The sequence below is a fragment of the Danio rerio genome, chromosome 2 (genome assembly GCF_052040795.2).
Source record: "Danio rerio strain M-AB ecotype USA chromosome 2, GRCz13ab, whole genome shotgun sequence".
In the NCBI taxonomy this organism is placed as follows: Eukaryota; Metazoa; Chordata; class Actinopteri; order Cypriniformes; family Danionidae; genus Danio; species Danio rerio.
The window spans coordinates 44,065,107-44,080,552 of NC_141022.1; the positions used below are offsets into that span (position 1 = coordinate 44,065,107).

General features: G+C 34.3%; 1 long non-coding RNA gene across 21 annotated transcripts in view; it reads right to left on the reverse strand.

The window, feature by feature from the left end:
* The window catches only part of LOC147846451 (uncharacterized), a 176,432-nt gene extending 161,324 nt beyond the window's left edge, over positions 1-15,108 (reverse strand). For 8 of the 21 annotated variants that reach the window (XR_015478794.1, XR_015478803.1, XR_015478796.1 and 5 more), the window contains exons 1-4: positions 15,033-15,108; positions 10,110-10,177; positions 5,280-5,394; positions 2,752-2,860 (exon numbers count right to left, since the gene is read on the reverse strand). This is a non-coding gene — a long non-coding RNA (uncharacterized LOC147846451). The remainder of the gene's footprint in view (positions 1-2,751; positions 2,861-5,279; positions 5,395-10,109; positions 10,178-15,032) is intronic. The other 13 variants (XR_015478807.1, XR_015478811.1, XR_015478800.1 and 10 more) reach the window with 2 other exon arrangements.
* Positions 15,109-15,446: the final 338 nt, after the last annotated feature.

Consider the following 15,446-nt stretch of genomic DNA (forward strand, 5'->3'; position numbering starts at 1 on the left):
ACATCAACCTCCATTACTGAATCTCAACCTCAATAATATTTCACATTGACAAAGGTGGATAGAAAGCAAGCAAATGTTAGTGTTGTTAACAAAAATACACATACCTGGATCAGATTTATTTTCTAATGTGGTTGTATTTTTATGGCTCTATCACTTCAATCAAAGTTTTAAAAAACATTAAAAGCTGTGAATAACGGCTTGGTTTTGGTGTGATGAAGGTGGCCAATGGCAGCAATGGGTATTTACTACTAAATCTGAGAAGAAACACCATTAAATGTGAAAATGAGGATACAAGTTAACAAACATTGGACATTTTTTGGTGCAAAGCAGGGTAAGCTACAGTAACCTAGAGAGAAATCTGGAAGTGCACATTTGTAGCCCTTTGAAGAAAGACTCACAATGAATATTTAATCTGTTCTCTGCAAACGAGAGTAAAATTGACTTCATTTTGTTGTTTGTTTTTACATGTTGCCGACAAACATAAACCAAAATTTGTGAGAACTACATTTTTTAGGATTTAAATTATACTCTGAGGGGGAATAATCTTGTAACTGACAGACCTAGTCAGTGATTAGTTGTGTAAAATGTGCACCAAATCGACAGAAAAGACCTAAGGCGAACATGCTTAGTCATCTATTTTGCCCAAAATTCTTTAACTGTAACAGGAAATCAAGATCTCCTGTTAAGAAAGTTTGTTCTCCATGCCGAAAACACAGAATGGCATCTAGCAAGGAAACCGGTCTCAGGCTTACTGCATTTTAAAAACTATTTATAACTCCTCCAGAATAACAAAAAGGCCTGCTTTTCAGTTTGTGCTGGAAATAATTTCATCTGTGGCCTGCACTGTTAAATAGAGATGCGATAAACCACTGGTGCTGGATTTCTCCACACACTCCATTTCAGGATGCAAAATCCAGCAGATGTCAGCTGTAAAGCTTTGCTGGAGGTTGAGGATACGCTATAGTGTTGCTGTGCACATGCAAGGCATTTTGTATTGCTGTCAATATTTCCTCATTCACGGCAAGGCGATAGGATCGGTGACACCCATTTCAAATGTGGCCTATCATAGATATCGGGATTTCACGAGCGTCTGCAGGTATAAACCGCAGTTAGCCTTGGTATCACGGCGCAGACACAATTTCAATCCCTCATCTTTTATTCAATTCACTCCTCTGGTGGAAAGGCGGGTGTGCGGGTGAGAATGCAAAGCCAGAAAATATAATTTATCTCTTATGCAACTTGATGAATCTTCACTAGGTTGGTAAACTATTTATGAGTCGCACAGCTAAATTCTTTCATGCATTTCTTCCCTTCCTTGCCTCCGTTCCCAAATCTAATTCGGCCACCAAAAGTTATTAGCATTTTCTCTCCCTGTACAGACATACATATTTTATGAAGCAAGCCATTTAGTGATGCAGGTTTGGTATTGTTGAAGATATCATTCTCAGAAGAAGCTGCGATCTGAAGAATTTACAGATTTCCTGTCTAGAGTGTTGTTTTAATATAAAAAATAAAAATAAAAATCACCATCATTAGTTATAAATATACCATCATGAGACCTAAAATAAGCACAGTGTCTATTAGAGCATGCAGAGGGATGAACACCTCATGTTAAAATATACCAGTCTTACTTGGTTGTTGCTAGAAGGGATACAGCTGTGGACGTAAGTTAATGAGAGTTATTTATATATAGATTGTTTACATTGTGCTTTACAAATGTCTGAGTTCAGCTCTTTTTCTTTGGGTTCTTGTTTTATTGTCAGTTTGCAAATCAAGCGTCAAGATGAATTTCTGCCCTCTACTAGACTGGAGTGTGACAAACAAGCAAGCAAGTAAGTGGAGTAATACATTTTAGAAGACCATCAGACTTCACAATAGACTTGTGCGTTTAATTATTCTTAAATTAATTTGCTGTTTAATTGGTATTTATGTTTTATTACTTAATATTGTCATTAATACTTGCCTTTCTTTTGTTTCAATAGAGTCAGATATATGCATATATTTTATGTAAAACAGGTCATTCCTAGCAGTGTCTACCTAATCAAGCATGCATTGAGTGTACATGTTGGCCCATTGTAAGCTTTGATTTGGCCCACTATACCATCTAAGAGGAAAGATAGTATGATGGACAGGGTTGGGGTGAATGTCTTTAACAGAGATTTGATTTGTAATTTGATGCAACCTTTTTTGTTTGTTTTATATATGCTACAAAAAAGCAAACTGAAATTAAATGTTTCAGTTAAATGTTGTAAATAAATCTGATTTTATAAAATGTAAAAACTGTCACATGACGGAGAGAGGACATATCATAAGACATCAGTGAACAAATCAAGGCAAAAACTAATGTAATTCTGTTATAAATGAGACTGCGTTTTACTGTAATTTCATTACAAAGTGTAAAAAAAAAAAAATAAATAAAATTAAATTAAAAAATTGTTTTTGTTAATATAAAGCAATGTAAATATTATTTAAACAAATTACCATGTCAACTAGATTTACCTTCAGCCCAGTGGCCTCTATTAAGTTTGGTTTTTGGCCTTTCATAAGAAAAAGTTTGGGCACCCCTACACTAAACAGTCTGAAGTTAAACTAAAACAACATAGGCTTATTCTGAAAATGTAATCCTATATACATTTTGGGAGAAGGTGAATTATGTAGCCAGAAGTACGTATGGCAGCATTTTGTCTTTAAAATAAATGCTACGGGGCGGTATGATGCCGTTCCTTTTTGCGCAAGCAGCTGACCACTTACCTCCAAATGGGCGGATTTCCTGCTGTTACCAGTTTGTCCAGTAGCTCGCCATGTTCGTCGACAAACTTGAGACACAGAAAGGAGTCGACCACAACAACGGGGTTCGAGTCTGGTCAAAAAATAAAATAAAACAAGTAAATAACAGGGTGAGAATGTGGTAAAATCTGAAAATGTGGAAAATGTGTTTTTTTCTTTTTCTGGATTGCTTTTTAAAACTGTCGGATGGGTTTAGGGGAGTATGTGAACGGGTCAATCTGTGTTTTTAAAAACACAATTGGTTGGGTTTAGAGAAGGCGGAGAGTAGAGCTGTGCGATAACATGATATTTGATCATGGACGATCAAATTTACTGCACGATGGACTTTTTCAGAAAAATCGTTGTATCGCCATATAAAATATTCTTAAACATACATGGTAAGAGTATATTTTTAAATTGGGATATTAGTTTGGTTGTATTGTACCTTTGTAATTTGCAAAATTGTCCTAAAAAACAACTTGAAAAAGGATCTGAATAAAAGTCATGAATCTTGATTTCCTCAGAAAAAATCTTAATATATTTTTTCCATAATGCCCACCCCTAGAGGAAAATGAGTCAGTCGATCGATCAGTCAGTCAGTCAGTCAGTCGACAGCAGCCTCTGATGGTTTTACTCGAGAATAGTAGGCATGAATGGCACACACAAGAGAAATTTGAAATCTAAAAAAAGCATACAGAGCGGCCTCTGGTGGATTCGTAAAAACAAAAACTTCAACAAAACGTACCTCCTGGGAGGTATTTGGCGCTCTCCAGATAAGTATATAGTGGTACGTTTTCAGAATGAGTTTTAAAATATATTGTTTTTAGTTGCTCAATGTATTTTTTCATCACTTTTTTTTTGGTATGGTTACATTTCCTTATCAATTGGGTAGTTCCCTTCCAAATTTAAACAAATGCAAGCATCTACTTTAAAAGCCATTACCAGCGCAGAGAATACTTATTTGAATGCTGAAGTTTATGATCTGAAACAGACACCCAAGTTCTCAGTCTAGACGAAGTCAGCATGTGCTGTCCGAGTCCTATAAAAAGCCATCTCAGAAAGTGCTGTTATTTCTTTCCATATAAGACAATGAAAAATGATGGAAATCGGAGGACAGATAATCAAATACTGAAACAATCATTTAAAAAAATGATACAATAATCTAAAGTCACTGTGGATTGGGGGCACTTAGCGGGAGGTTGAGTTGTGTCAGGTCGGTCAGTGTCCTCTCCTCCATCACGTCTGGCTCACGCCGCACTCCAGCGCTGCCACCGGGAGCTCTAATGGCATTTATGTAATCAGCGCCGAGCATGGCATAAATCAGCCATCAGATCAGCCCGCAGACATCCAGCATCTATCAATCACTGTCACCCCAGCCCAGATGCTAAAGATCCGTCATGCTGTCACTGGCTCATTAAGTTTGCTAATTTACAGACGCTACCCTACAGGAGATTGCTTTGTTTTTTGCTTTTTTTTTTTTATTGTTGTTGCCTTGATTTTTTTCCTGCTTCCCTCCTATGCTAATTCTTGCATGCTTCATGTTAATATTTGTAGGTGCACCAAATCTGAGAGTGACTTCTACAGTATTTTCACCGGTAAAAAATGTGATATTTAAAATGAGGCCAGATCAGCAAACATGGGAAAAAATAGTGCCTTTTTGCATTTTCTTGCCAACCATAAGTTAAATGGGCCATGAAATGTAATCCATCAGTGCAGCGTTTAACGCTGTAATCTAAATGGACACTGTTGTGATTACCACCTGCTCATGTGCTGTCTGAGCACCAATGACTGCATGATGCAAGTCTTATATGCACATATGTAACAGGTCTCACTCATTCAGAGCCCAACTGCAAAGTGCATGCAGCAATTTTGCTGAAAAATCTGTGCAATTTTGAAATATAAACAACTTTTTAACACCTTCAAAACAAGGTAAGGACAAAAAAGGATCAAATATTGAAAATAAATGCTTTAATAAGCAAGTTATTTTTGTATGCTACACATTTTATTCAAAATTTATATTACTCAGATATTATCTAAGCAGTCTGAAAATGAGTTTTTAATGAATAAAAACTTTAAAATTAGAAGTACATCCTTAAAAAAATTTAAATAAAAATCCTTTCCAGAGAGTTGTAGTACATAAATTATTAAAGGTATCCGGATACATTTGTACAACAACAATGAACTAACATCAGAGGGATTTCTTGTGTAAATGACAATATTTTTAAAGTGATTCCTGTTTACACAAGAACAACAAAAATGCTGTATCATGCATGCGACACCAGTAATTAGTTATGTTATAACTACTGCATACCAAAAGGACATAATTCTTAACTTTATAGTAAGTGGACAAAAGGTATGTGACAAAATGAGTTTGTCCGAATACAAAAAAGGCAAAAAACTACCAGGATGACAACATTTCTAAATATGTAGATTAAATTCATACATACAGAACACTGAAAAATGTTAGCTTTTGTATAGGTGTGAAGTAATTATTAATTCAGAACAATAATTACCAGCTCGATTTCAGATGCAACCATGGTCTTGTAGTCTCCTATTGTTGTTTCGGGTGTCAAGGACTTGTGAATGTCGGCCTGCTTAATCACTGCTTAAAAAGAAACATCACAGATGCTATGGCGGCAAAAAAAAAAAAAGTATTATCATTTTAGTGGTCAAAATGATAGTCAATTTATTTTTATGCTTTTGATTAAATATGCAAGTTTAGAACCCCTTAGACAACACGCCAGACCGTTTCTCAGTATTATGCAGATATTGTCTTTAAATAAATAATTATTCAGGCCTATTTTATTATTAATTTATTATTTAGGTACAATAATTATTACAAAAAATGAAAAATGTAAATAGAACTAACGAAGAAATGGTAAATGAAACAGCTCATTTATGGGCATTCTTAGTCCTATATTTAAGCTAAAACACTGATTTATTTATTTATTTATTTATACTTTCATTTTAGTTGTCTTTTATTTCTTTAGTTTTGTTTTCTTAAATGAATCCTTATTGCACTTAAGTTTACAATGATAATAAAGCTTGTTAACAAGTTTTTAATAATTTCTGATAGAATGATATTGTTTTTTTTATTGTTTTTATAGCATCTTCATTTACAAGTGTATAACTAGTGTACAACTAGTATTTACAGCTACTGTATACTTCTGTTCATTCGCATATAGTCCCTTTGTGTCCCCCTTTGTGGCAAATTCCTGTTACACCTAAAAATATTTTGAAATCCCTTAGTCCCGCAGTGGGGTCACATGTGGCAGTAGTAGTTATTTTGAACTGTCACTCACTGTATATTAGAATTATATCTAAAACTTTCAAAACTCTATTAACATTTACAATAAATGAACTGCTAAAATCCATGAAAGCATAAAATGAAATTTCAACTTGAATTTTGGATGAATACTAGTGAAGAAGAAGCTTTACAAGAAATGTATTTTTATGCTTTTGATTAAATACGCAAGTTTAGAACCCCTTAGACAACACGCCAGACCGTTTGTCAGTATTATGCTGATATTGTCTTTAAATAAATAATTATTCAGGCCTATTTTATTATTAATTTATTATTTAGGTACAATAATTAATACAAAAAATGAAAAATGTAAATAGAACTAACAAAGAAATGGTAAATGAAACAGCTTATTTATGGGCATTCTTAGTCCTATATTTAGGCTAAAACACTGCTTTATTTATTTATTTATTTATTTATTTATTTATACTTTCATTTTAGTTGTCTTTTATTTCTTTAGTTTTGTTTTCTAAAATGAATCCTTATTGCACTTAAGTTTACAATGATAATAAAGCTTGTTAACAAGTTTTTAATAATTTCTGATAGAATGATATTGTTTTTTTTATTGTTTTTATAGCATCTTCATTTACAAGTGTATAACTAGTGTACAACTAGTATTTACAGCTACTGTATACTTCTGTTCATTCGCATATAGTCCCTTTGTGTCCCCCTTTGTGGCAAATTCCTGTTACACCTAAAATATTTTGAAATCCCTTAGTCCTGCAGTGGGGTCACATGTGGCAGTAGTAGTTATTTTGAACTGTCACTCACTGTATATTAGAATTATATCTAAAACTTTCAAAACTCTATTAACATATACAATAAATGAACTGCTAAAATCCATAAAAGCATAAAATGAAATTTCAACTTGAATTTTTGGATGAATACTAGTGAAGAAGAAGCTTTACAAGAAATGTATTTCTGGATAATGATCCGGCTTCCTAAAAAAAAAGTCATACGAGTAAGAATGAGAAGCTTTGAAAAGAAAGTATTATAACAACATGATGCATCACAGGCAAATAGACTTAAAAGTAAGGTTTCAGTATTCGTTTAAAGTTCAAAGGTCTATACACTTAATAATCTTGATAGACTTGATGAGACATGGGTTTTAAAAGTGCTTTTTGCAAATATGTTAATTTGAAAAAGGTGCCAGAAGGTAATTAATACTGTCTGCCAGTGCAAAGAAGGAAATGTCATAATGCAATGATGCATCTCTAATGAATGGAAGTGTCTGTCTTCACTTTGATGCATTAAAAAGTTGTAAAGTGATTCCATTAACAGGAGCTTTGTTGTTTTCTTGATCTGAATTCAGATTGTAATTTAGATACAAGGTGTACACAGCAATGCTACGTAAGATCAATCGAACAGGAAAACTTAACTACTATACAATGTGATGATTTCATTTAAATTAATAAAATTCATAAAGTAAATAATTTGGAAAAAAAGCAAGTGTAAGCAATCAAGTCTAACCTTCTCAAGGGGCTAAGGCAGATTGTATGAATACATATGAATGAGATTTGATATATAAATGACATTGTGCGGTTTGCAAATAAATAGTTACAAATAGACATGTTTTTGTTTGAGATTTTCTTAAACTGGCAATTCATCATAATTTTTTTTATCTGCAATACAACATTAAAGTAATGATTATTTTGATAATAATATTTTGATAAGATAACTGATGTCCAAACTCGGTCCTGAGAGACCACTGTCAGGAAAGTTGAACTCCAACATGCCTTAACAAACCTGACTGGAAGTTTCCAGGATGCCAAGAAAGACCTTGATCAGATTGTTCAAGGGTGTTTTTTTTATGTAAGGCTCACTCCAATTCCAATTAAACACACTTGAACTGATAAGGGCAGGATATTGGCCTTCCAACAGAAAAAGGACTAGAAAGCCATGGGGCACGTTCAAGTTTTGCTATGGTTTCCAGGTTAAACAACATGTTTCCTGAAAAAAGTGCGGTGTGCAGCAGTGTTTGAGATGTGTTTTCTTTTGTTTGGTGGGTGTACCAAAAATGTCAGATCAATCAGAAGCAACATGAATATAAAAACACGCAATCTATTATTTTGTTTGCACATTTATTTAAAATAAAGACAAAATAATAAGACAAAAGTAATGTGCAAACATATACATCCAGAATTGAAAAAAATTTTTTTTTGTTGTGTTCACACCAGATGCGGCAAGCGCAGATAAATCGTGCTATTCACTCGTAAATAGACGTGTGAACATTTTGAGTTCACTCGCTTTATTCGTGCTTCAAATCCGATTCATTCTCGCTTCAAATTCACTTCATAACAGACGAGGATTCGCGTGATGGGCAGGGCTTCTGTCTACCCGGTGACTCTAGCTTAAATGCTAAATGGCTAACATGTATTTTATTGAGAGAATAACAGTGTTTATGTGGCTTTTTGAAGGCTGGAAAAGTGTAGATATGTGCGAAACAGGCGATATGCATGCTAAGCAGATCAATTGAGTAAAACGCTCAACTCGCACTGCTTTATTCGCGCAAATCGCCTCATTCATGCGTATCACACAACAGTATGTCTATTCACGTCTTTGCATTGACTTAACATGTAAATCACTTGCGCTTGACGCTTCTTCCACGTCTGGTGTGAGTGCAGCATTACTCTGTCTAAATATCATTAGATTAATTATCATATGTAGCTATTGCAATGTCTTATGGTCCATATCCTGTTTTGGGGAAGGAGTAATAGATACTGATTAATGGATGTATGGACAGACCACCCTGATCTCACAAGGGAAACATAACCTTTTTACACTTTATCAGATTTAGTGGCTAATTTGTATGAATTTGTTAGAGTTCAGTCATACAAAAATTCAAATATAAAAAAATATATAAAAATATAAAAATTTTAAAAAGGAGGCATGACACCCAACCCCACCTTTAAACCCAACCGTCATTGGGGGATGAGCAAGTCATACTAAATTGTGCAAATGATTTTGTAAAATTAATACAAATTAGCCACTAAATCAAAAAGTTATGAATTGCTGTGAGACAGATGGGATGTTTTATTGAGTAACACTTTAGTAAGCTTTTCTATACCCCCAGATTAAATAACAGTAGGTTTTACAATATACGCAACCCTAGTAAGATGAAAATAACTTTAGTAAAAGTGGTAGCTCACTAGAAAAAATAAACATTTCCTCACTATTTCTTACACCGTATTCTTCAATCCTCAATCCTCCTTCTGGGGGGCCACTATTCTGTGCTTAGCTGAGTGTGTAGACGCTGCAGCAATGCAGCTCGATGACGTACTGGGTCAGATCCAACATGTAGTGGATGTGCGTGCCAGTGGTTGTTGATAGAAACAATAACTATTTATACTAATTATTAAGTTACTCAATAAACTGTGTGTTATTAATGTCTACACATTCCCCAACCCTAAACCCAATCATAAAATTTGCATGGGCATTACCATAGTGGGTGTTACAATGTCCAGTACGTGTTAAACCTGATCCAGTTCATCATCATTCTACAGATTGCAGAAGGACATCTTGGCTTAACTGCAACTCACTTGCTTAAAGTTTTGATTCAGTAAACAGACCTTGATTAGCCGGTTCAGCTGTTTTTAATTAGGTTTGGAGCTAAAAACGTGCAGGTCGCTGGCCCAACAGGAACAGGTTTTATACCCCCATGAGTGAAGGCCTTTGCGTTCAGTCATTCAACCAACATGTACCCTTAAAGGTTGCTCTAGTTGACTGGTTAAATCAATGAGAACAAACTACAAAGCTCTCAGCAAATCAATCACGGAGGCACACCTGTGTGAGCAAAGACAAGTGGACATGAACACAATTAATCTGCGTATTTAAGCAGGTCTCAGACAAGCACGGAATTTCAAACAGGCTCACAATGAGAAGCAAACAGCACTCAATGTCATCCTGGAATAGGCTTTCTTGTTCAGCGGTGTGGGTAATGAGTTTAAAGTTGAGTCTTTAATTGTTTTTGTTTGAGAAGACTCTAGTTATCGCTACGGAGGAATGAGGGGGAAGGAGCAGGGGTTTGCGGGATATTGATTACCTGCGGCGTCTGATGCTGAGGCTCCATGATTTGCATTAGTTCTTAATCAACATCCCAGCATAACATCTCTGAAAAAGAAAGAGAAAACACAGAAAAGAAAAAACAGAAATGAGAGAGTATCCAAGAGATTTTTATATTACTCTGACACCGCGCTTTCATAGTTCAGGTGATTTAATGGAATCTCGGTGATGGTTGCCTTGTATTTGGAAATTATGTTGGCAAAAAAATAAATCACAAAGCAACAATGATGAGACTGAAAAAAAAATCAGATTTTTAGCTAAATCTATAAAGGGTAGAGATGTAATGATGAACCATGAGGTGGTTGAAAATCTATTCAAATATGGCCCCATTTACAATGTCAGGTCTAGATGCCCAATTCCGATTTGTTGCCTATATCTGATGTTTTTGCCTGTCCGTTTACACGTTCTTTTAATTGTGACCCATATCCCATTCATGTGTTTACGACACCGTGCATGCTTTAACGTGGGTTCTAGCATCTGCAACACACAAGCCACGACGGAAGAAATTGTCTTGCTTTTAGCTCTACGAAATATGTGAAGTTCGCCCAACTTTGGTTTATATGGTTTATATATGGTGTCCTCCACCATTCAGAGGAATTTGTGGGTACGAGTGAGATCTCAGGTCTGGTGGAAGCAAATTGTGGTGACAGATCACTTTCATTCTCTGTGTTTCCTCTGTTGATGTTGTTATTTACAGTGTCGCAGTCTCCACACACTATTCTTTCTGTGTCATTAAACCGCGGAGAAGTGCCACAATGTTGCAATGACGTACAAAATGGAATGATTCAAATTCGATCTGCATGTTTACATGATAGTCGCATTGTCACATATTCGATCACATATATATCAGATTTTTTTCCATATATATGAAGGAGACCTGAAAACGATCTCTTTTCCTGTTTACACGGTCATAGAACAGATCTGATCTGTCACATATGCGCAAAAAAAAAATAATCTGAACTGGGTCACATTTAACTGGCAGTGTAAATGGGGCCTGTGTGACACCACATTCAGATGCCAAATGAATCATGATACAAATAGAGTAGGAGTTCATATGAATGAATCTCTGAGGGAAACTTACTGTGTTTAGAAAAGTTTACATGCTATTTTATACTGTTCATCTTTCCAATAGAACATTCATATAAATGCAGTGTAGTAAGTGGAGTGAGCCCCTGTGTTTACAGATGCCAAAAGGATATAAAAAATATGAAATAGGTGGAGCAGGGTTTCTGCAGGTTTCATCACTCAAATATATGAACTTTTTAAGACCATTATGAATAAAACTGTAGACTTACACAGGGCTAAACATAGGGCTGGGCTATTTGGCCTAAAATCAAAATCTCGATTAATCAAACATTTTAATTTGATTTTGATTAATAAACGATTATTTTAATTATTTTATTTTTCTTAACCACATAGTTCACTGACAGGTTTTGTACAGTAAATGTGCTCACATATTACATTTTTGAATAAAGGATGCATTGCTTAATTTTAAATAATTGAAGGAAACACACGCTATCTACTATCTATGATTATTTATTAAACATCAACGCAGAACAACTGAAATTAAAACACACATTCCCTAAAACCAGCAGTCACTTTTTTCTTATAAAAAAGTGAAAATAAGTCATTTGCATTTTTGCAAACAAAATAACCTATTTTTAATGCATTCAAAATTAGAAAATAAGAAGCATCTCTTCTAAATAGAATAACTCTTGTATATTCTGTATATAATATTATTTTAAATGCATTTCTTGAAAAGGTCTGTATGCAAATATTTTTATGTAAATAATAATTTTATTGTAATAGAAAATATTTCGCCTCATCGTCAATGCAGTGCAGACGTGCGATGTGTAGCTATATTTTTTTAAGAGGTGCACAGGTATGCGACCGCACGAAAGCTGCGTCGGACCATACCTGTGTGTTCGACATAGAAGTATAAATGAGCCTTAACAGAGCGGGATCACGTGATTCCAGAAACAGTAGGGAAAGTAATTAAAATAAAAACCTCGAAAAACTACATCGATGTTGCAACTCAGGCTCATTCTGAAAATGTAGTCCCGTGGACGTTTCTTGAGACCGCGAAATGCTTCCCGGGAGGTACGTATTTTTGCAGTTTTTGTTTTCGCGAATCCGCGAGAGATTGTCGATTTTGATTACAGAGCCCTAGTTAAACACTAATGATTATTTCTGATGTCCCGGTTTGCCACAAAAATAAATACAATTTTATTATTTCAAAGTGACATACTTTTTTTTTTAATGTGTCAAAGCAAGAAAATTGTAGTTGTATACACTTTTTTCACCATAATATTTATTTATTTTATTTTCTTAATGACAAGTTTAACATTGTTAAAGTATATTTATTCTGGAGTCAATTACATAAATAATAAAAAATATATATATTTGTTGGCTTTTGGTCTAAGTTGATCAAGTATAACTTCTATTCAACCTAATGCGTTTCTGTTAAAAAGTTTTACGCCTATTTATAACTATTATGTCTACTCCCCCTTATTTCTTTTTATTTCTAATTTATTTTTTGTATGGATAAAAGATAATGTAAAGGGATATATTTCTCTGTTATTATCATGAGGTACTGTGCAATTGTTTTTAGTTTTCTTTCCCTGATTTTATTAAGATTAAGGTTATTGGTGATTGAATGGATGTTGGCCTGATTGGGTAGCTTTACTTGGGTAGAGGAAAATTAAGATCTGTTTGAAATGATTTAAGACACACAACACAATAGTTCAGTGAATTTAAGACTTTCTAAGACCTAAAATTTTGTTTTTGAAATTTAAAATATTTGAAGACCTTTTAAGACCCCACAGACACCCTGTAGAGTCAAGAGCCAAAACTGTTGCCCTCCAAAAACTTAGAGTATTTGTTAAAAATGGAGCGTTCTACATTGGATTCAATGTCTTTAACTGCACAGATAATGATTTTTGTAAATTATACAATATTTAAGTGTAATTTGTACTATTTTACTGTAGGACGGTTAAAAAGCTGCCAATAGATGAATTTGCTCTTTAGTGTTTGGACTTCCAGCAGTAAAATTTAAACCACACTCAACTGAACTAGTGATAAAACTCTAAAAAACTGGACTGACACAGTTTCAATTTACTAGAACTTCTGTTAAGTACAGTATGTTACAGTATTTTAGTTGCATTGTAAAAATTAATGTATATTTTACAATAAAGACACATACAAATCTTGAAATACATATGCAGCAAGATAAATGATGCTGTAAATGTAGAGTATTTTTGCTGTAATTGATTTACAGCAAGTTACTGGGGAGCTAGAGCCAGTAAAAATGTAGATTTTACAGGGAATTGTTAACAGTTTGTTCTTCTATGACATCGGTAAAAACAATCTAATTTAAAACATAATCATTTTTTATGAATAGAACAATCTATTCAATTAAACAATTGTTTACTTGCTAAATCTATTTTTAAGACTGTAAAGTCCATTTAACGTGGTTAAAGGTGCACAACTCCACAGATATCCTCAACAATCAGCACATGCACTGTCATGCATATCAACAGAGAAATAACATTAATACAAGGCATCAAGAGATGAACTTATAAAAGGAGGGAAAATGATAATAAGAATAAACAGCATTCGTTTTTCATTCTAGTGATCAAACGTCTTGTAGTCTGTGCTGCGAAAGGCTTGGGGCACCGTGTTTTTGTTTCAGCATCCCTCCTCGTCCTTCTCTTCCTCTCTCCTCCCTTTGGAATATTTGTTTGTTTGCATCTCAGAATTGATAAGAGAAAAAGGGGGTGCAGGGGTGCAGTGACATGGAGAATACCAGGCAGGCGACATGGTGCGTAGCAGAGGTAATGAATTCTTCAGCAAGGCAGAAACGCAAGGCGACGCAGCTTGAGGATCAATTTTTAATAAGGAGCCAGGCTCTCCTAGGCAGTGCTAAAAAACAGTATTTTAATCAGAGCCCTCCTGCCAGTTTTCTTTTCACCACCTGATTAAGTCAGAGTTGGCAAATATGGTTCTTTGTAGTGCGAAGGGGTAAAAGACCACTATCCATGGCTCAATTAGAGAGCCAGGCCCTTGGTCCCATGTCCTGATTATCAGCGCTAGCTTATGTTACTTCACAAGAGGCAACTAGCATGTACAATAATCCTGTTATCCACAGGAAGAGCTGAGGTTTTAGTACTAAAGGTGGTGAACTGGTGCAAGTGACAACCACCATACATTACCCCCCCCCCCCCCCCTTTATTTCTAATACTTTAAAATACTTTTTTACTTTTTTTTTTTTTTTTCAAATAATGAAAATTAGAACAAATTCAAATAATGTATTTCTACAGTATATCAACAATTTAAGGCCAAAGCAGCACTTGTGGTGAGGTGGTAGGCTCTCAAAAGTTTATTAATTTGTTATTTTTATTTTGTAGTAAAGCCATGGTTAATTTTCATTAGGAATTTACACGTTTTAAATAGATGTAGTTTTACTTAAAACATTGGTTACATTGGTTAGTGTATCAAGATAATTATGTTTTATTTGATAAGCAACACTTTAGGATAATAATTTTATAGTTTAAGTTTTATCAAAGTGTATAAAAAACACTGGTAAAATGTTTGTTTGTTTGTTTGTTTGTGTGTGTGTGTATTTGATTTTTATACGTCACAATGAACAACCATTGTGGATAATTACAACAACAACCAAAAAAAAAAAAAAAACTGTGATGTCTTTTTGCATGAAATTAAGCCTCGGTTTTTAACTTTTAATTTTTTTAGCACTAAACTACAAGTAATATACTGTAAATGCCGTTTTGGCGCTCTTTAGAGTGTGAAAAACCACAGCGAACATAAATCGATCGTTTCTTAATAGTAGCACAAAACGAAACATACAGTAAATGAACATCATGTTTGAACATAGAGCACAGCTTACCAAAATACAGTGGATCATCTCTTATACTCGTCTAATCACTGATTCCACCTCCGAAAAACGGCTTCAAAAATACCTCACAAACAAGCCACCAGACGTCACTCTTAACCCAGGAAGAGGTTATAAATTAAAAGTTCACAAATCTCCCACATTAACATTTTTTTGTATCGCGTGTGAATTCTTTATTTCTACAGGGAATGTTGAAAAGCAAAAAATCTGAGATTATTAGAATACTGTTTTTTTATTCCCCTGGTAATTCTTAAAATTAGATGTAGAAATGTGCACTTTGCTTTGTGTACTTGATTTTATTATTACTATTATTATTTTCTACTTGTTTATTTTTTTACCATTGTTATATAAATTTTTGCTTCACCTTTATATTGTGTTGTATGTTTGTTCCTGATGGTTTATGCAACA